The 23,001-nt window shown below is 42.9% G+C and overlaps 1 protein-coding gene across 2 annotated transcripts in view; it reads right to left on the bottom strand.

The window, feature by feature from the left end:
- The window catches only part of LOC146990810 (fidgetin-like), a 55,235-nt gene extending 34,592 nt beyond the window's left edge, over window positions 1–20,643 (bottom strand). For both annotated transcript variants that reach the window (XM_085799574.1, XM_085799582.1), the window contains exons 1-2: window positions 20,592–20,643; window positions 553–704 (exon numbers count right to left, since the gene is read on the bottom strand). The gene's annotated coding sequence lies outside the window, so the exon portion shown is untranslated. The remainder of the gene's footprint in view (window positions 1–552; window positions 705–20,591) is intronic.
- Between the last annotated feature and the right edge of the window lie 2,358 nt (window positions 20,644–23,001).

The raw sequence follows: 23,001 nt of genomic DNA on the forward strand, positions 1-23,001 counted from the left end.
CAACAATAACAGAGGTCATGTGAGGTCACTGGTTCAAAAAGTCATTTTTGTACAATTTAAAACCAGATCAAGAGGAGCCAATGTATAGAAAATGTTTAGAAGTTTACCTGACCCACTGATGGACCAGTGAATGCATCATTTAAATCTGCAAAACCTGACATGCAACACACATATTAACATTAAATATGCCCTAGTAAAGTAAAAGCTAATATTTATATAATGTAAAAATACTCCATTACTATTAATAAAAAAAAAAAACCTGCTTTCATGTCAAAATAAAAGCCTTCTATCTTTGTCATTTATTGCATTTAAGCTGGAGGTGGATTTTGAACTGTCAATTAATAACCTATAGATATACAGCATATGTAGTATTTCCCTAGTGGAATTGAAGAATAAATACTCCACAGTCTCTTTCCACCACTGTGTAATGTTAAGATGATTTTATTCTGACTTTGAACTGGCTATTAAAGGGTTAATGAGACAATTTCTGATTGAAATTTGTTAGACGTGGATGGAAAAGATGAAGCGTCTGAAACTCGTGAAACCACTCACGTCGACATGTCAGAGGCGTCGTCTGGATCTGAGCCTGAAGTTTTCCTTATTCCAGACCATCAGCTGAAGAACCCAGGACTCTGTCTGCACGCTGCCGGGGGATTCGCTGCCTTGCACGCGGGCGCCTCGGCAGCACCGATGTGAGTAGGATCCTGTGTCATGATCAAAATGCAAATGTCACTAAATAGTCAATTAGTAAGGGTTGACACTTAACACAGGTTTGATCACAACGACTGTAACTGTCGATGCTACATTTGATGTGATTTGTTCTGTTCTGAGTGGAAACTGAGAAAAAAAAGAGTGGATGAGTCTCTTTGCAGCTAAAAATCCATATTATCTTTCCTCCTTTTTTTTTTAATGGCTGCACCGATTTAATCAATGCTGATATTTCACATGCTGTAGCCTAAATGAATTAGTCCACAGATAATTACACTTCCAGTGATGTAATCATCTGTTTTCATCAGTTTCTACTGTACCAATGCTGATGACTGTATCTGAGTTTTACATGTAGGACAGATGAATCTACTTACAGTACAAGCAATCAAACCAAAACCATAACACAATTATAATTAATCTGACATTTATGTGCAACATGTTGCTGAGAGTGGTGGAAAAAATTCTCTCTGTGAGTCAGTTCTCAAAATAAGACCAATATTATTTCTGTCCCTGTTTCCAATCAGTCACAACTAATTTCCACAGCGAGAAAAAAAACACAAAAAAACATTAGATTTCTTTGTCTTTTCTTTTATATTCAAAGACGAGCATGTCCCTTTGCCTGTGGCTGACCATGAAAATGTTCAGCATGAATCTTAATATCACTTAAGTGATAATTATTCCGCTCGCCACAAACCTGACGAACAAAATGGAATTCAATCAGAGCCTGCGCATAATGACAGTCATTATGAAAATAATGAATAAAAAAAGTAATAATGACATCCCTATCTGCATTCAAACCTTTTTTTTTCTCCCCTCACACATCTCCATGGTGATCTGTTTTTTTTTTCTTTCTCCCAACTCTACATTCTGGCTGGCCCATGGCCGCTTTAATCACATTGTTTATGGTAAACCAAGCGTTGCACACTAGCACTGTGCTTGGACTCATTTAATTAACCACTTGAGAGGTGTAGCTGAGTCTACGGCGGTCCGGCGTTGTCTCCTGCAGTGGTGAGTGCAGGGTTATTGTTGCTGACCAGTCCATCTCTCAGCAGCTCCCTGCGTCTCTCTCTCTGCTGAGACAAATCTCCCTCTGAACAAGAATTTGCCTTTCAACCATTAATGCGAATCAACGGCCCCGACAATCAAGAACAATATAATTATGAGGAAAAACATCTCACTGGGGTTGTGGAGAACAGATTACGCATGCTGAGATTAAATGATAAATCACTGGCTGCTATTCCATTACAGCCTCTTGAGCTGAATACAAAACAGTGACAGTAAAAATGTCAATTTAACTTCATATTATTCCGATTTTAAACCCACAACTGCACCTATTCATAACACTAGTCATCATTAAGTGCATGCACCTGCGCGAGATACAGTTCCTTCGCATGTTTTGAGTGTTTTTTGAGGTTTTCTTTGTAACGTGCGAGGATTTTCCTAAGCTTTCCACACACAGCAGAAGTGTGTGTGGTGGACCATGTCCTTGAGGTTTACTCTTTTGATTCAATAGCGCTCCACATGGATGGACTCAATCAGATACCTCAAACCCAGTGAAGGGTGATGCTCAATGGAGCTGAAGTTACACTACAGCAGCTCCTCGGAGAAAAAGACGGCCTGGTTCTCAGACGATGTTTACATGTAAAGACACTTCTTCATCTTTTTTCTTTTCTTTCTCTCTGTGGAGACGACACAGCACCTGAATTTTAGGGATGTAAACAAAGTCGTTTTGACTTGTTAACACAGCTAAAACACTTAATTGTTGTCGCTGGCATGGAAACATATTAAATGTTCGCAGAAAACAACAGAATTTCTGAGCATATGGGAAATAAGGATACAGTATCAGTGTCTTATCTCTGCTGTTAAATCCGACTGTGTATTTAAATCATCAAACATCTTGAAATCTGCGTTTATCACAGGTGTTTGGCTTAAAAGGGATTAAAGGGTTGTGAGCAAAAATACTGTTTCATTTAACTGTACAAATCCCATCTCGTCTCTACAAAAACACTCTCACACGGCTCCTGAACAATAGCTGTGAAGGTCTGGCTAAGGAACTTGAAATGGCCAATAGGTTTCTGGCCCTCGAAGCCATTACTCCTTGAATACCTTGAGGATAATGAAACTGGGCCAAGGGGAGAGTGGAGATGGAAAAGTGTGCTGTTGGAGTGCAATGAGCCATTGCAAATTTCTGTTTGAACCCATAACACTGCGGCCATGTGACAAATGATAGCAAACACGGAGCCCGAGCCGCTCGCAGCAGATTACAGTCAGCTCAGATTCAACTAAAACTCAAAAAAATTTCCTTCTCGCAGCTGGAGTGGACTCATTATTTAACCCAGTTCAGTTGACAAGAACCTATTTGTGTTTGTGTCAAGTCAAGTAACATTAAGGATAGAATAGGTATAGTATAAAGTTTGCATTGTCTAGTAGTGCCTCTAAACTTAAGGTTCAATATCGTATAAAAGCAGATGTCCATGTCTTCTTTGATTATTGATATCTACTAGGACAAAGTGCCAAGTTCACAGAAAAATACACACACAGCCTTTAAAATGCACCGTCAGACAATCTGTGTCTTTGTGATGTCACAAAACAGTCGACTTCAGCCGCGCCTCTGCTCCACTTAAAGGGATAGTTCAACATTTTGGCAAATTGGCCCAATGCCATAATCCCTATAGTTTTAGCAGTAGGTTCGTTACCTTTAATTGTCGGTGCAAGCTGTTTTTAGAACGGCGGAGCAGAGCCGCGAGCTGCTCAGAGCTACACTATGGAGGCTAATGGGATTTCTTGGTTTCCCTCATCAAACTCATCAAATACACAATCCAACAACTCCAAAACGCTCTGGTGGACAAGTTGTGACCTGCACATTCACCACGCTATGAGATAATAACAGAACGTTACGAGACAGAGTCTCATCTGATTGGTTCATTACCCTCAGAGCACCAGAGAGAGGAAATGCGATGGTTTTTGGTGCTGAAAACCACAAATACATCTCCGTGTGGATCAATACTTCAAATAAAACACAGAGAAAATGATGCATGTGATGAATTCTTGAAAAATCTGTAGATGTTTGCCCTGTGGAGCGAGATAGGCAGTCTTGTTTCCACGTTGTCTGCTACAGTAATGGATACAGATACAGTGTGACAGGCTACGTCATCTCTCACTAAATACAGTTTAAAAGTTTGTATTTGTCATACTGTATCGCAGTAAAAATCGATTTTCCCGGAGCAGGGAAATACATTTCTTCTTGCACTTACAGCACTGAGGAACGACCCAGACAATTTCTGCAGTGAGTCACATGTCAGTTTGTACCGGCTGTATCTGAGAAACGAACATTGGCTGGGAGCAGACTTCCTGATTGGTCATTTTGAAGCAGAGAAGTATGTCTGCATGTCCTGACCTCTGCCCGTTGTTTCTTCATGCTCCCGCTGTATAACAAGACCATCACACAGCAACGACGGGAGACAGGTCTCAGCTGCTCGCGCTCTTATCAGAATGGGCTGCGCGGAATGAGACGCCTCGAGGAAGTATCAGTAAACAACGCTATAGGGTTCCAGTTGCTATACGCTCAGGCGCTCATGCAAAATTCAGCACTTTGTAGACCGAGATGGAGCCGAGGCAGAAGTCAGGGGTTATGTTTTAACTGGTGAACCTTCAGAGCTCCACTATTCCCCCTCTAATTCTGAAGGAAATGTTTGCGGATTTGACCTGAGAGCATGAAACAAAAAAATATTAATTGCTGCATTTATACATGAAGAAAATTCAAACAGCTGCTGCTATTGCTGAGCTCCAGCTCCAACCAGTTATCTCTCTCTCTCTCTCTCCATCCCAAGTCTTTTAATGGTGCGATCGCCCTTAACTCCACTGTAAATCTCTCCCCAACAGCTTATGGTTCAAATTAATGGCCCTGCCATAAGTGTTTGAATTTCATGAATTGTAATAATACTTACATCACAAGACACATGAAGTCATGTCTCCCTCTCTACAGTGGAGATATGATACATTTTAGAGGGATGCACAAAGTGGTCCCCTGGTAGAGTAGTGATGTATTCTAATAGACTGAGCTGGCCAACCCCCGGGTGCAGATATTCATGATTCATATTTGAAGGCTGCAGAACATTTAAATGGGACATTAAGTGGCGAAGAAGATTAAAACACTATTGGCTTTGTGGAATAACTGGGACGTTGGCTGGTAGAGTATTATGTCTTTTTTTCCCCTATCCCCCCCACTTAATGGTAACTATCCTCATGGTGAGGAGTCAAAATATATTAGAGCTGAGAGAACTATACCTTTCAGTTCCCCGCTCATTTTATGTTGGAAATATCAATCAAACTTGTAATTCTGCTATCTTTTTGCATATGTATTGATTTCTACAAAGTGGGTGAACAATGTCTGAGCTTCAAGACAAGGAGGCAGCAGGAGGAGGAGGAGGAGGAGGAAGACTGTCGGCCCCCTGGTTATTAAACTTTATGTGTGTTCTCCACCTGTTCTCAACAAACAAGGACATTAATACACAATACGAAACAAAAGAAACTGACGTGCTCGACTCACAGTCTGAAAATACACCGGGTGCCGACCCAAAGCTCAGCACAGCGGTGTCAAAACGGACAATATGTCTTTCTTCTTGGCTTTCTTCACACTGAAAAAAAGCCAAGAAGAAAGAACATATTGTTTCTTGTTTAACATAACTTACTTTAACAAAAAAAAAAATCCCCAAATTATGAATAAAATCAAATATATTCCACTCGGAAAGTGAAGCAAGTTCACATAGCAAGTACAGGCTAAATTGTAAACTAACTAGCAAGCTGGTATAAACAAATCATCATCACACAACACAACTGAGGTTATCATTAACAGAAGAATATAGTCATGAACTCTAGAAAACACATAGTTAGGTTCAAATGCTCATGGTTATTTCGAATAATGTTGGTGGCAGCTAAAAAAAAATGAAAATGGCTAAAATCAGATGCAGCAAAAATGGAGGATTGGGTCGAGGTAATGCTTAATATTTATAGAATGGAGACTAAAAACAGATATTTTTAAAAAATTACTGGGAAAACTGGGTTAATTCTGAGAGCAGACTTTGTGTAGTAAGGACACTGTGTTGTAGATTACTGACCCCCTTGGTTCAGGCTACAAACTTGTTCATATGTGTCTTTGTTATGTTTACCCTCCAACAGGAGAAAAGGGACAATGCAAGAGAGGTGTAACAATAAGGAAAGTGTTTTATTTTACTTCACATTTACTCTACTGTAACTTTACTTGAGAATTTATGTCTATCTATGTATAGGAATAGAATATATAGGAATGTTTTATACTGTTGGAAAACTGTACCTATATGTAAAATGTTGATGGAATATTGATATGTGGAATCAAAAAAAAAAAAAAAAGTTAATTACAAAAAAAACTGGCTAACTATCAAATATCTATGTGTCCAATGACAGTGAATATATATACATCTATTTATTAGCTGAAGTAAAATCAGAGTTCACTTAAATTTTAAGTCAAAATTGTGGCAATATGGTGTAAGTGTAATTTGTAAGCTACAGGTAAGGTTATAAAACTGACAGATAACGTCCTTGTCTGTCACAATAATCTTACAACTTCATTGCGCCGTTGTTATTACGGGTGCATGTTGTGTGAGTGTGTGGACTACAGATGTGTGTGTGTGTGTGTGTGTGTGTGTGTGTGTGTGTGCTGGAGCAGGAGGACACAGGCTTGATGATCCCCCCCCCCCCCTTCGTCCCCGTCTCCTGGTGACTGTGGAGCCAGCCAGCCGTGGCGAGGCTGCCATAACTACCAGTTGAGCTCTGTCAGGGAGATGACCCACTCTCTATTCAACAAGACCTGCCACCCTGACAGACAGACAGACACAGAGAGAGCGTGACAGACAGTCAGACAGGTGGCGGGCGGCGAAGACAAAAGACACAACATGTGAATATTTTAACTCTCGGATGAATCGGAGAAAATCGCAAACTCACTGAGAACAGGGGGGGAGATGGAAGGAAGAAAAAAAAAAGCCGTAGGTGTAATTGGATGGCAACAGCACAGGTCAGGAGTCAATGGTCTTATTTGAGGGCTAACACCATTTAAGACTAATTTGAGACTATGTGTTATTGTGCCTTTAACTAAGTTTCTAACCTGATCTGTACAGAGGTTCGTTGTGCTTTTAAAAGAGACCTGCTGCCCTGCAAAAGGCCATCTAATGGTTTTTCAAACCCACAGTATTACTTTAATGTACCGTGGATCAAAGGATAAAACAACCACTTCTACAGAGGAGGAGGGGAGAGAAAAAAAAATGTGTGCGGAGAAGATTTTAGATTTTCTTTATGAAAAGAAGTCCATTTGGGTTTTAACTGTCGCCAAAGATTATAGACTTATAGCCTTCAACAGCACTTTAAAGCAAAAATCAAAGTGTATCTCAGCTCGTACAATATGTTTCCCAAGGGTAAAAAAATATTGTATCAATTCAATGGACAACAATTTAACAAATGTTGATATCACAACATTGAGTTTGCCTCGATTCAGGTGTGATTGGATCGGATTCAGGGGCCGGTGATTGACAGGAGACGACACACAACACAATCACTTCCATTCATATCAAATCACAAAAAGCAGCTAAAGTATTATTTGACATTTTTATTCCTATTTACTATATAGTGCCACATTGAGCATTACAGTTTTCACTGTCCATAAAAAGGAAGGTTTTCAAAATAATGGTCCAAATCTCATAGTGGATTCTCACATTGATATTGTTAATGTTAACTGGCTTATCTCATCATGTATGTTCATGTGTTTAGTGTGCATTCAGGTACAGTGTACCTGTCCAAGGCTTTGGGCATGTGTGTGTTCATTTTGTCATTGGTGTTTGTGTGTACGTAGCGAGGTCAGGACCCTGGCTGGAGGCCCGTCCCTGGAGAGCTCGCCTCCAGCGTGGCCAACTAACACTACAAACAATTAAAAACCACTGCTGCCTCTCCCCCAGGGCGTTCGGCTTTATCCAGCTCGGGTCGGGAGGAATCGCTGCCTCTGCGCTGCAACATGATTCCAAACTAAACCCTCGGTATCTGGTCTATAACGATGCTGGGCAGCGCAGGAGATGGAGAGGCAGAATCGATACGGCTACAGCCTGTGGACCAGTGTGGAGACAGGGGCCTATTATTAGGACGTCCTTTCTTTACCACCTGAGCCACTTACACACTTAGGAGAGTCACACACACACACATTCAGCTCCTCCTCTGTCAAAAGAGCTTGGATGTAGGAACAAAATGATGCTTTTGGGGGAAACAGACAGAATTATTACAACATAAAAGCCTTTTTTTCCAGTCCCAGCTGTCCTGAATGTTCACATTACAAAATCAACACGCTGCTGCTTTGAATTCACTTGAATAAAAACAAGACTGATGTAAAATTAATCGCAACTTTGAAAGCGAACGAATAATTCAGACTCCTGCCTGCCTGATGCAATAGTGTGAGTCGGCTCCAGAGAGGGCCGCACCGCACCGCACCGCACACACGTACGTCTGAGGGAAATTCAGGATTTGGGTTTTCGAAGCAAGAGTGGATGAAGTTAGTGCAGTGAGGTAACCAGTCAGCCAACCAGATATCTCCCTAGGCATATGCTGTGTCCACTGCTCCAGAGCCCCGCTGTCAAAGCCATTGTGAATCCTAATGATCACAGTGCATCCCAACCACTCAAGACACACACACACACAGACAGAGACACACACACACACACAGACAGAGACACACACACACTCCCTGGTCTTCGCTCCAGGGGTCCTGACAAAACAGGAGACGGCGGGGACTCGTCAGAAGACAGCACTGCCGGTGCGCTCCACCTGCTCACTGATTCTTACGCCTGGAGGAGCCTGAAGGCACTGCCATCACACACCCTCCCTGTCCATGGCACACACACACACACACACACACGAATACACAAATCAATAGACACACACACGGATGCCCACATGCTTACAGACACACATAGATCCACAATGCATATACACCCAGCTCCCCCTCGTCTCCTACTTCCTTACATACCTCCCACCTCTTCTCCTCCTCCTCCTCGCACCCTTTCCTCCCGACTGCAGAATGCATGAAACTACATACACAAACACACCTACACACACACCCTCTCACCTGTCAGGTAGCATCAGAGGAGGAGAGGGTTGAAGAGACGTGACAGCATGCTGAAGGAATCGTGTGCCAGGAAACACAAGACCTCTCCGCGTTCACCTCTGCTGTGCGAGGAACACAACGAGCTGCAGCCCCTCACCTTTGTTAAGGATCAGACCTGTTTGGAGAGTGCTGGAGAACCTCCAACAGTCGGAGCAGCGAAGGCACGCTGAGGAGACGAAGGTAATGCATCCGAGTGTTGAGAGCAAGTTCTGATAATCAATAGGCGCGCAGAGTAAGTCGGAGAGGAAGAAACAAAGACAGGAAAGAAGGAAAGAAAGCATGGGGTAGGGAGGGCCAACACATGCAGCCCCAAGGCCTTTTCACTATCCATCAAATTCAACAAGTTGGCCCGAAAGCTTGCAGCTGCCGTATGTGGTGAACCATTTGCACAGTGAAGTCCAACAAGTCAGCAGCAGCCGGCAGATGATTTGTTAGGAGAAGAGGAAAAAAATCCACCATGAAAACACTTGAAAACTGCAGGAAACCCAGCTAATGCTGTTGCACTTTGGGTTTTCTTGGCCAATTTTCCTTGATTGATGGCGTTTCGGTTTTTAGAAAAGTGGCTAAACATCGGCAAAGTTTTATCGCCTCCAATATTTCAACAGCATTCAACAACATAGCAGTTATAGTCAACACAGTGCATACTGCTAAAGTCATTTATTATTCTCAACGTCAAACACCATTTAGGTTTCTTTCTTTTCCACTGATGTCAAGATCAGGAATGCACCAATACCAATACCAATACCCAATACCGATCCAAATGTACTTTACAATGCAACTTGCAACATTTCCATTGCAGATATTGCAAGAAGCCATTGAAATTGTTGCCGTAGCAAGTGTGAAATACTTCCAGACAGTAGCACAAACATAGAACTGAAGGTAATAGATCAACATCACCATTATCCGATACCCGATCAAGCTATTTAGTCAATATCTGGGCCTATATCCAATCTGAACATCAGACCAGTGCATCCCCAGTCAAGATACACAGTAATACATGGTTAAAATACAGTGCTAAGAGCCTCAGATAAAATATTTAACCTGACAGTGTCAAGACCATAACTAACATAACACGCAGCTGTACATAGCAACCATATAATACGTTCAATATCTTTGGATCCATTTTAAATATATAATTGAAATTAAGAGACTTGTCATTGACCCTGTGACAGACTGCTGACCTGAGGAGGTCATCCCTGCCTACTGCAGAAAATATGCTGATATAGACCTCAGCCTCCCATGACCCCAGGGAGGGGGGAGATTATGAAGAGAAAGAGCGCTGCAACTGAAGGCTACGGTGAGGTTAAGTCTACCATAAAAGAATGTGTTCAATTCACTCTTTCTTTTTTATTTCGCCTGTTCAATTATCAAATTTCCTGTGGGCAATCTTGTTTTCCTGTCCTTAACGTTGCCCAGACAAAGTGTATAGTCATCGGTGCACAATAAATAAATATGGCTATAGTGGAGGATATGTATCCAAAACACACTGCATGAAAAAAAACCTCAATGTATTCATGCTAGGAGAATAAATTAATAATATGTCTGCATGCGCTGGCCTTGGGAAAACATCCCCTCTTTATAATTAAGCCAGTGGCAGACTCCAGCGCAAACCTCTGCATCTCCTCCCGGTTTGAGGGGAATGTTAAAAGCCGCTGCAACTAATTGGTTCCCCTGCCTCCTGTTTGTCATGGGAACGACACAACAATCAACACCCTCCATCAACTCCTCCGGAATCGGGAAGTGAAACAACAGGGTGGTTGTTTCATGTCACACCAAATAGACTGGCTGTCAGTCGGCCACTGGTGAAGACTGATGTCACACATTAGTCACTTACAGGGAGGTTGATTTCTGTCCATCGCCTGTTCGGACTAACCCCTGTGTCTATGTAAACTCTGTCAATTATAATAAAACACAGTCAATCATAAGTTCTTTGTCTGTAACTTGCGAGTGTAGGAATTAACTTCTCCCACTCTTTTTCTAATCTTCTAATTTCTTTACTTCATTTACTTTGAGGGAGCTCTCCAGCATTTATATTAAAGAAAAGCCCCTCCACGCAGATTTAAAAGGGCCATTTGCGAGTTAGAGAACGCTACTTGAGCAATAACTACCCATCTCTAGTGTTAGTTATCCTCTGTGTCCACAAGGGCCATTTGCACAAAGCGGGGTAGGAGGGAGGGATGGTTTTCTCTTCATCAGGAAGAAGTGGATCTTCTAAAAACAGTCATTTTGTTTCTGCGTCTTCCCCCTCCCCTCCCCCATCACCCGCCCTTACATCTCGAGAGACGGGGTTGCGGGCTGATTCTCCACGTGAAGGGCCTCTCGACGCTCTCCAAACTTACATCATGCATTGTTTCGCCGCCTGGCGTGTTTTGCGGGCTCTTGGCCCATTCGGGTGGCGGATTTGAGTGTGTGTAGGTTAGTGGGTGGGCAGCAGGAGTGGGTTCTCTGCGAGGGGCAGGAGATGCTGGAATTCCTAATAGAACATAATTGAAAATGAGCACTTAGCCGTCGGCTGCAGTTTTTCCTCGTGTACGGTGAAGGGCTGCTGTAATCATGTGCTAGACACTAGCTATGTTTCCATCCACTTGTCAATCGAATTATCTGAAGATCGCTTAAAATATTAATGCGAATAAAGCCGGTGAAAGTGCGTTTCCATCTAAGAGCTGTAAATCCAATAGAAACTTGTGCGTAATGACGCCGCACGCTGTTTTGCGATCAATCGATTGGTGTATTGAATAGATTACTTGCATTTTAAGGTGTTTCCAAAGTTGCCTTAGAAACCACTGAGCGTTTTGATGAAGATGCAGATGCACCTAGCATTAGCTTAATGCTACATGACAGTGGAAGTGACCTGTGGTTTGGGAACGAACGGCAGCGCTCCGATCAGTTCTGGGAGATCGTAGGTTGAAAGACTCTTCACAGAAAAGCCTATCTGTCCGTCTGTCCCCTTGCATCTTTGTTTACTCCAGCCGTGTCTCTGAAAAGCTGGAAATACGTAGCAGAATCGACGTAAAATGTGATCGCAATTCACATTTTTCCGACAAAGAACTGTTTCCATCGGCATTTATCACTCACGATATTTGTTATTCACGATATTAAATCGAATTTTACTGTTTCCATGAGGCATTTTTAATTCGATACAACTTATTGTGCATAAAAATGTGTGGATGGAAACAAACCTGTACTCAAAATGCAATCAACAAGGGGGTTGGTGGATGGTTTGCATTACACCCAAAGAGAAACAGATCATTAAGCTTCTGGACCGATCTGTCGCGCTAAACTTTTTGTCCTTCTTGGGGAAAGAGCTGTAGCCTTGAGAAGTTTTACTGAAATGCCACAACATTCAGTGAGTAGGCAGCTGAAGTGGATGGCATGCCCAAAGAGCCTCCACCTCAGTATTTCTTTCTCTTTCTCTTTGTCTTTCTCCTGCTGCCTCTGTCCATAACTTTCAGGACAAATGGTACACTCACCCTTTGCTACTTTTGCCACCCTCAGATACACTCACCATGAGCTTTCAGTGCATGCTTCACTCAAGATAAGTCCTTGTTCCATTTGTGCAAGTTGAAAGGCAAAGAATAAACTCTTTAAAAATATGTTGAGCTGAGGCATGATCACCTCTCTGAAGGACATGTTGCCAGGAGAGTGGAAGATGGTGAAATGGTCAGAAAATTCTGCTGAATGGCAAAATAACACTGCTATTTGCCTCCATTGTGCTCCATAAGGGTGTGAGGACACAAAATGTATTTACGGGGGTAACCTTGGGAGTGGAAGCAAATCAAAGAAGAAGTAGAGGAAGAGAAAGACAAAAGTAGAAGAGAGAGGCAGGAGCTGCCTGAGGAGTGGAGCGTACAGACAGGGGAGGTCACATGATCCAGTTCTGATAATCCACACATTTAAACGGTTCGACGGCGACGGAGCTGAAATTCTATAGCCGCCCGCCTCACTCAATCAGCCACAATATCTTGCTCCAGCAAACAGAAGCTGTGCTGCTGCCGCTTAGCACCAGGATAATGATCAGATTAAAAGCTTTGACTGGTGAGACTTGGACTAATGCCAGGTGATGGGAGCAATTTGCTGCCCAATCAACGTCGGACGAAGAGGAGGAGGGGGGGAGGGAGTGCACCATTGGATACCGGCGACAGCGGGGAGGGGTGAGGAGGGCTAGGAGAGGAGGGGGAGGTGTAGAGGTGGGGGGTGGAAGCATCCCAACCCCAAAAAGCAGCAACAGTTCCTACTGTCAGATTCCATTACACCCCAACCCACCGCTACGCCCACAACCACTATCAGCGTCCTCTCTCCACCTAGAATCAACTTCCTCCTCTTCTTTCCTCATCTTCCTCGTAGCAAAGGCAGCGTCAAACACAATAAAAGACGAGGAAGTGAGGATAAAACAGAAACTTAGGGCAGGCAGAGAGAGTGAGGAGATGAGAGAGACATGAGTGGGCCGGCGTGCTAATCATTGATCGGATGATTAAGGCAGATGAGGAGGGCTTTTTCCCTCCGTGAAGGATCTGATTGTCGGTCTCCTCCCGCCTGCTGTCCAGGGAGCACGCCGGCGGCAGCGGCTCCGGATCAATACACTCAATCACGGCTGAGAGGGGCAGCGTCAGTCACGCTGTGCCAGACTATTAGAAGCAAGTAGGCAGACAGTGAATAACTCCATGCTTCCCTGGTCCCACCTCACACCACAGGGGGAAGCGATGAACTGGCTGGCTGGAAGGAATGTGTATGTGTGTATTGTCACTCCTGCTTTTGGTTTGGTCAAAGGAGTAGTTCAACACTTTGTGGAAATCACCTCTCCTCACTGAAGGCCCTCACACAGCGGGGGACGTATTTTTCATGCAAGTAATTCATAGATATTTTTCTTCTTCTTTCACACAGACCACGAATGTTACAAACGTAAACAAACCGCTGCTGAATACTTGAGGGATAAATGGCGAGTATGCATTGTACAGTTTTAAAGGAGACATATACTGCCCCCTTTCCACAAATTAAAATAGTTCCCAGGTGTCTTAAAGACATGTCTGTAACATGCTGTGGTCAAAATACTCCAAGGACCAAACTTCATAGCTCTTTTCATCCGCTCAAAACAGCCCTGTTCAGAACGGCTGGTTTCAGTGTCTGTCCCTTTAAATGCAAATGAACCACTGCTTGCCCCGCCCCTTCTACCGGTCACAGGTAGGGGTGGTATTATGCAAATTCGAAACCTAGTTACATCACTGGAAGACAACAGCTCGTAAAATCAAGTGGATTTCAACCTAGGGAGCCTGCACATTACAGATCTTTTTGTCAATTCTCACATTTTGGTGGCCGGAAGGCAAGACAAACACCCAAATAAAGGGCCTTCAAAAAGTGATATTTCCATAATATGTCCCCTTTAAGGCACAACATGGCGGAAAAGAACCACCAGATGCAAAGCGAAACTTAGAATTATCGCGTCTGTTGCATTTTGAATGTTTTTGATGGCAATTTTTATGTGTAAGGGTCTTAAGACTGAAAATACAGACTATTATCTTAGCTGAGTAGGAAGCCAAGCTCTGTGCAAATCTAACAACATCACGGATTAACACAAACGGTATATTGCTTACAAAATTAAAGTTGAAATTACATGCTTTTGGATTAAAATGGTCATGCCCACTGCTGTTTTTGGCTCTGCTCCTAGCCGCCATGCTACGGTAAGCTTGTTAGAGTGCTAAGTTCAGAAGACGAAAATAATAGAGAGTTAACACTGGCGTTGCTGTCCATTGCTGGAGAAAGTCATTGTCAGGTGAAAGGATGAAGTTTGATGCTGAACTCGCAACTTTTCTTCTAAAGTGCCAAGTATGCAGCTGTAAATGACAACAATAGCTACATAGCTATAGCATATCTTATAAAAAGCTCCTTTCAGAGAGCACTGAGGCCCAGGTATAGTTGTTTTGAGTGGTCAGAGTGGACACAATTATAAGAATGAGAGTTTTCCGTAGCTACCCTGTGAGGCGCAGACCACCTTTAAATAAGTACTTAGCTGGACTTTTATTCATATGTATAAGGGTGTTGGAATAAAAACACAGCTCTTATTTTGTGATCCATTATGTGAAGCAGAGTATTTGTAAAAATCGATAACTGATACTTGAGCTGCACCTCGTCCTTGTAAGACAAAAGCAAATATTCCAGCACTTCACCAGTCTCACTGACTTTAGAAATAAAACAGCAGCAATAACAATTTCCTTTAGTGTATCCTTCACCTTTTCACAATGCTCCCTTTAGATTCTCAAGTCCCTGCACTTCAAAAATATAACACTGAAAATCATTTTTTCCTCTTTGCAGACAAAAGGGAATAACAAACCACTGTGAGCTCTGCCGCTCTGATGTGGTGTCAGCAGACTTGTACATGCAGTCTAGCACTCGTCCTCCTCTTCTGCCTGAAAACCTTGTGCACTGACAGAAAAAACCCTCGTGCCCCTATAGACGACATCATCCTATGTGTTGGGTGAAAGACTTGTTAGCGCTGTAAGAAAGGCGGAGGGAGGACGGCACTTCTCAGACAGCTGTGTCCCTGACAGACAATGGATGGCCTGCGTCCATCTGGGTGCTGCAGCCCTGGACCAACATGATGTATACATCTTAAATAGCCAATGGGAGCCATCAATCCCTCCTTCACCATGGTGACCAGCGGTGACAGCCAGCCGAGGACCACCGCCCCTATCCATCATCTATCTATCTTTATCTTTTCTCGTGCAGACTGTAAACCAAAACAAATACATTATTTGGACATAAACAGATAATAGAGTCAAATGCAGTTAAATTTACACAACAAACTTGTATGTAAAAATAAAAGTTTGTCGATGAGAAATCACAGCAGAACGGTGCTTATGATCCAATGTGATGTCCGGAAACTTTTAGTTTTCTCTTTTCAATCCAACTTTATGCTGTTATGACCTAGTTTTGTGAACATCTATCTATCTATCTATCTATCTATCTATCTATCTATCTATCTATCTATCTATCTATCTATCTATCTATCTATCTATCTATCTATCTATCTATCTATCTATCTATCTATCTATCTATCTATCTATCTATCTATCTATCTGTCTGTCGAGGGTCTGTCTGTGTTCCCACCTTATCACCAGGTGTTTTAAATTCTGTATTATCCCTTCAGTAGACCCTGCGTTGGAGTTGAGTGTTTGCTGCATTCCTCTCTAATCTCTGCCTTTAAAAAAAATAAATAAATAAATAAAAACATCGCAGGCAACCTTGTCAGCCGAGCAGTGGAGATGCAAAGAGGAATTGGAGGAATGGCCTTGCTACAGGACCATTCTGAATATGTTAACAGCGCTGCTTCCCTTGAACTGTCACAACTTGAAAATCCACCGTGTTAAGAGCTTCACATGCAGGCGGCCATGAATATCTGCCGTTTCCATAGACTTGGCCACAGAGGCTCTTAAAAAGCACTTGTTGTAATACATGACCAATTTCCCGGCAGCGAGTGCAGGGGAGTATTAACATCTCCTCAGCCCGGTTCGGTTTTAATGTGACGGAGATGTTATTAGAGCGATCACAGGCCCAAATGAATGGCCAGTGGAAGCGTCACAGCGGGAGAGAGAGGGGGGAACGCACCGACCTTCGCCTTACCAAGGACAAGGACACTTGTGCTCGTAAAAAGGGGTGGTCCAATTGTTCACACCAGCCATGGCTGCAGACCGAGCCTTGAAGTCAGGCTTACATGTTCATATTACACCCGGTTAGTCAGCTGTTAGTTCACGCTGTCCGCAAATAAGCTTCAGTGATGATCTGAAGTCCTTTTAATACCATCTTAAAAAACCTGAGTATACCGCGTCTATAAATGCTTGATGCCCGTGGAGAGGATCTGCTGTTTTGAATAATTTTCTAATCATTTATAATAATGTAAATTATGACAATTTCATGGTATCGCTGTAAAAATCATTTAATGATGATGAACAGATGCACAGAAATATTAAACGTGTGTTGTTGTGTTTTTTTGAAATTCACTCCTACTGAGCTCTTCTGTGTGTAAAGTGACTGATTACATTAAGAGACTTTAATATCTCCGCCATCCATTTGATTAATTTTGCTGTCCTGCATTGTTGTGGCAAGCAGTTCTCCCTGTGACGAGAGGTGCTTTCGTCTTTGAACACTTATCCTGGCTCCCTGCCCCCTTTGAAGTATAATTATTTCACTGTAATTAGAAGCGAATCATGCTTAGTAAACACAAAAACACGGTCTCTTCAGATTAATAAGCCGGGGTAATGCGTTAGGCATGGGGAGTTGCTTTGAATGGGCTTTGGCTGTGCTCCAATTCAGGCATGATTCTCATTGTGCAGCAGCTCCCAGCCTTGACGAACTGACCAGTGACTAGCAGTTTGCAGGGGAGGCGGGAGGTGTGTGTGTGTGTGTGTGTGTGTGTGTCGGGGTGGGGGGGGTTGTAGAGTGAAGACACAGCAGAGAAGCAGCACAGGTCTGTGTCCAACACTGGATTCTGCTATTGTTCCAACACAAAACATGTTGTTCTTTGTTGTCCGCTATTAATAATACATTGGCCCAAATCTGTAAGTCAAATCCAGCAGAATTAGGCATGAGGAGCCTTGTGAAAAATACACACAAAAAAACCCCAAACAAACTGACTGTTACATAACTTATGAGCATGTTGTGAGACTTTTCAGTCATGCAAAATTTAAGATATTTGATTAAAATTCCACCCTGACGTTTGCTTTTTCAGATAATTTGTTCCGTTTCTCTTAACTACACATTCAAATGTAATGGATTTTTAGTTGAATTCATTTTAAACAAATTAAGAAAATAAAAGTGTTCCAGTTTTTGCACTTCCAAACACACATAATACAAACTGAATCTAAACAACAATCAATTTCATATCCAACTAAAACAAAAAAGAACTCCTGCAGCCTTTCCCCTAAAACACATTCAATTAAGCTATCAAACCCAAAAAGAGGAAATGCTCTAATATTTACTTGGCCGTTTCAGCAGTTATGCAGAGGGAGGAGGGTGGGAGGAAGTGAGGGGGGGGCGGTTGGGGAGGGAGGGTGTCGCTCTCCCAGCAACTAATTACTTAAGCAGTTGTCAAAGGTTTGAAGCTCGCTCTTGAATTCCAATGAACACTGTCCATGGACAGCGGTGGTTTTGCATATATTATGAATATTTCAGCTTCTCCCAGTAACCTTGGTGTCGTTTGGCAGATAGGGGCTGGCAGAGAGCCATTTAAAAGCTTCTCTGTTGCAGAAGGGAGGAGACAGGGTATTAAGCTTTATCTATACTTGACATTTCGAAGCATTTTGTAATTAATTCATATAGAAAATCTTTCTCCCACCCTTTCTCTAAATGACTGGCTTTGAACATCCTGTAGCTAAAAGGTAAACCGCTTTTGTTTCTGTGAAAGGACACCAGACGCAAAACCAAAGTGCTACATGGCAAACCTACACATCACAACACACAGAAAGCTTCAGGCACACACACACCGCACATCGAGTCAAAATGTGAAATTTGTTCTTTTTAAGCCAGAGGATCTTCCACTCCAGCTCGTGTGGACGTTTCTGATTAAGCATGCTGTTCAAGACTCAAGGTAAGCGCTCACGTCGCGCAGCAAGGCCCTGAATACCAGCACACGGGTCTGAGATTCTCAATGTGAATAAAGATGCACATGTAAATGTTAAGAAAAGTGAAAAGCGCAGCCAGATGGACAAAACTATAGTCTGTCTGCGTGTCACAACTCCTGGCACAGAGCCAAAGACACAGGTGTGTGTGTGTGTGTGTGTGTGTGTGTGTGTGTGAGGGACAGTGTGTTTATGTGTCATCTTTTAACACACAAACCGATCCTGTGATGTACAGAAGTCCCTAAACTCTAAAAGTTTCAACACACACCCACAGTGTGCATGTTTTCTTCCTCCACCGATCACACAAATAGACAGATTTATTTTCCTATAGGCTACGTCTTGCTGTTTGTGTTGCTCGACTGAAAAGAAGAAACATTTCTAACTTTAGTCAGACCTCCAGACGCCGGCCACAACAATCCGGCCTTGCATTTTATATTTCTGCTGCTTATTTATCCTCCAAAAATGGCCACCAGCAACCACAAGCATCCATGTTGAACAGATAAAAACCCACAATGCAGCTTGACAACTTTGTTTTCCTTGTATTATCAACACTATTGACTCAAGTGACATCACTTGAGGATAGGATCAGAGACAGAAAATGCACAATACAACTTGTAAACAAACTTATATTGATCACAGATTTAATATGTCCAAATATATTAGACCTATTTTTTCCATATGCAGTAGCCTACCTTAAAGCAGAAGTAAGTGGTCCGGTCGTTTTCGCTAATGCTGCGTTCCAGGCAGGCTTTTGAAATCATAAATTACAGCTTCAAGTCACAACTTACAACTTTGTAGCGTGTCAGGCAACCCACTCATGTTTTTCCGACCTGTTTTACCGGTGAAAGTCACTATAACGGCCACTCGTAACTTCCGACCGGTGAACTCGTACCAGATCGAACTGGTACCACTTCACGGTCGGAAAAATACGAGTTTCCTTGAACGCACCATAACAGTCCTCGTCCCTACGTCGCCACATTCACGGCGTTCCTTGGCTGCACACACAGCCCTGCATGCCGTTCTCTCTCCTCATTGGATAAAAACTGTAGGATACGATAAATGTTTTCTCCTCGGCTCAGAGCAGATCAGAGTGACTGACAGACCCGTGTTTCAGACCAAACACTCTATGTAAGTGATTGCTGTCGGAAGATATAACTATTTAAGACTTATATTAACACAAATACCGTATTTCCTCTAATAGTAGCCGGTATCTATTTAATAGCCGGGTCTGTTATAATGGCCGGGGGCGTGGTTTACACGAACAAATAAAGGCCGGCCCCAAATACAGGCCGGGTCAATGGGAAAAAAACAAACAAACAGAAAAAACCTGAATTTCAGTCACTGTGGATGCACTGGTCTCAGGCGGCCAAACACGGATGCAGTAACCCACAAGTGCCAGCAGATGGCAGTAGCTAGATCTGAAGTGCCACATGAACCCACGCTTCAAGGAAACAGTCACTGACAACTCGACCGAAGAGAGCTTTAGCAGCATGGCGTGTCACTACCCGATTTGCGATGCTACCCGATCTGTGACAAAACTGGTCACTTGTGCTCCAGCGTTTATTAGCCTAATCCTGTCCAGCTGATCGCTGCTGTTGCGGTACCTGCTACAGTAATGTGTAAAAAAATATAATTAATTGTAGGCAGAATGAAAACTGAGCACGGTAACTGTCAAATTTGAGCACCAGCATGAAACAGAGGAAGAAATAATAGCCTCTCTCAAATATAAGCCGGTCTCCAGTACAGGCCGGTTCCCCTGGGCAGCTAAAGTAAATAAAGGCCTCGGCCTCTATTAGAGGAAATACGGTATATCACTTACTTCTGCTTTAAGTTGTGATCATAACTCGGAGAGCTGCAAGAAAAACTGGCAACTTTCACAATAAATTTAGGCTTTAAAGTAGATAGATACAGTCTGAAAATCACAGAACATGTCTGTTCTGACGATACAAGTCAGCTGTGTAACACTCAAGCATGTTGGAGTCACAATAAGTGTAAAGCAGCATCCCTCAACAGAGCACCAGTCAACACAGTGACATGGACAGAACCAAACACAGGAAATAGGCATGCACACACACTGACACATATTGTAAACTTACTTTGAACGGAGTTATCTCGTCGTCCACATCCTCTAAAGTCCTCCATATCGAGGCTGGAGGACCCGGCGGGCTGGTCTTGGATCCGTAGCCGCTGCCTGAGCACCACCTGCGGCTGTTAGCAGCGCTGAGCTCCCGCTGCTGTGTGTGGCTCCTCCGGCTCCAGCTCCGTCTTCAACCTCACACGGTTTCGCTGAAATATCCGATAAGGAAACGGAGTCTAAACAATTAAAACATTCACGGGCATCCATTATTAGCTATTAGCTACAGGCTAAATGCTACAACAACTGTTTACCTCTCTGTTCCGGTCTCCATATTCAGGTTACCTGGCAACGTACAGCCAGCCAGGCCGTGATTGGCTGTCACAGCCATCAATCAAAAACACGTCACACACTTGCTGTAAGGTGCACTCAAAGGAAACTAGAAAAACACCAGAATATACACAAACACAATAAATACGAAAGTCCTATTTTAATATTAATTTAAGTATTAAGTCAATTAATTAATAAATTTAAAGAAAACAACACAAACTTATACTGTATCTGGGCATGTTGGACTTACAATTTCTTAGGCTACTGAGTTGCCATATTAACCACATAACTAACTAAATAAAATAAATATTGTATTCTCAACCACCGTAGTATTAATATTGTCTTGTGAACTATCAGGCAGGAGGATAAAGTTTTTTTAATTGAATTGAAATCTGGGAAATGTGTGCAAAAGTGCATGCTCCTGACTGTTCCCACTTTTGTTAGTACCTGATTATTATTTTATTAAATCTATGAAGATGTTTGAGATGTTTCCCACCTGTGCTCTACACGTCAGGCAGCTGAGCCAGGTGCATGTGCTTAGATACGACAGGCCAGCCGCACGGTGTATTTAAATTTCTAAAATCCTCGTGTTTTTGGGGGGACTGGATAAATACCATATCCATGTTTTCCTTGATGGAGGCTGAGCTCTTCAGTACTGTAGATGTGATATTTGCAGTAGCTCAGCCTCTTTGCTGGAGGTGATGTCAATCCACTGAGATGACTAGGCAAGTGTAAAGACTTCAATCTGCGGCTGTGCCTCATCTAAAGCCGAACCCATCCACACCATTGTGTCCATTTTCTAAAAGAGTGAGTGAGTTAGAAACAGTGTGGGGGTAGTGAGTGTGTTTGTGTGTGTATATGTGTGTGTGTGTGTATGGATTTGTTTGTGTGTGTGTGTGGAGTGAGTGTGCCTGTCCAAGAGCTTGCCAACTGGGATTAGGGGAATGTGAATCAGTGAGGGACCACCGCGGTGGTATCCAGTGGTGTTGAGTGTGCCCCCACCCTCCAACACACACACACACAAACCACAACCACCCCCTCCCTCTACCTCCACCCCTGTGCTCTCTTTCACAATCCACCCCCCCCTCACCTCTCCTCTCCTCCCTCCTCCCTCCACCCCCACTCCATCCTTGTCCCTTGTTTCTGCCTCCAGCTTTAGCACTTCCTAGTTTAGTTCTGCCCGAGTGCAGAGCGGCTCTCTCTCCAATTTAGTGAGTGGCAGGGAAGATGCGGACTGGCACCGCACTGATTCAGTGAAGTGTGTGCGTACATGTGCATGTGTGTGTGTGTGTGTGGAGAAGCCACAAAGAGAGAGAGAAAGAAAGAAGGGAAGAAATGTAAAAGTATATATCATTTAAGTGTAAATATAGCTCATTAGCAGATGAGCAATGTCTTGATTTCACCCCTTTAATCTTTGAGTGAGTGTTGCCATGTGACCTGTGTCTTTCCTAATTAATAACCCCTTCGTGTGAGAGAATACGCAGCCAAAGAGAGGCTTCAAAAAAAAAGAAAGAAAGAAAAAAGAGGCCAAATCATATCTTCCATCAGCTTCGATGCTTTATCTCTAAATCCTCTCTTTTCATAGTGAAGACTGGTGTTTGCACAAGGGCTGCTTCCATGTGAAGCCTGTATCTGTAGAAAGCTCCGGCTCTCTATGAGAAGGCCAGCGCTCAGTCTTCAGGGTGCCATCCTGTGGCAACATCAGAAGAAATGTCAAAGATTTTGAAGGCTTGGTTAAATACGACTGGATTTCTTTGCCTTAAACCTTCAATGACATTTTTGGCTGTCGGAAAGGTCAGCGTGCAGCTCCTGTGAAATGCTAGCTCTTTTGGGGTGAACTTCAATACAGGATAATAAATCCCTCTCTCTATTTTTCCCCTCCATACTTCCAGCGCCCGCCACAATAGCCGGTCAACAAGTAGGAAAACATACAGCGTTTGATGGATATATCTGTGTGGCGTGTCTTTTGTCCGATAAATCTCTTTGTCCTGAAGCAATTACGATATATTTTTGTCAGTGAACTGCACGTCTGACATATTGTCTACAGAAAGAATCATTAAATACATTTCATTTCAATGCCAAGCCAGAACAAATCGACTCTA

The sequence above is a fragment of the Trachurus japonicus genome, chromosome 2 (assembly GCF_045865225.1).
Source record: "Trachurus japonicus isolate A0001 chromosome 2, Traja_1.0".
Taxonomy (NCBI): domain Eukaryota; kingdom Metazoa; phylum Chordata; class Actinopteri; order Carangiformes; family Carangidae; genus Trachurus; species Trachurus japonicus.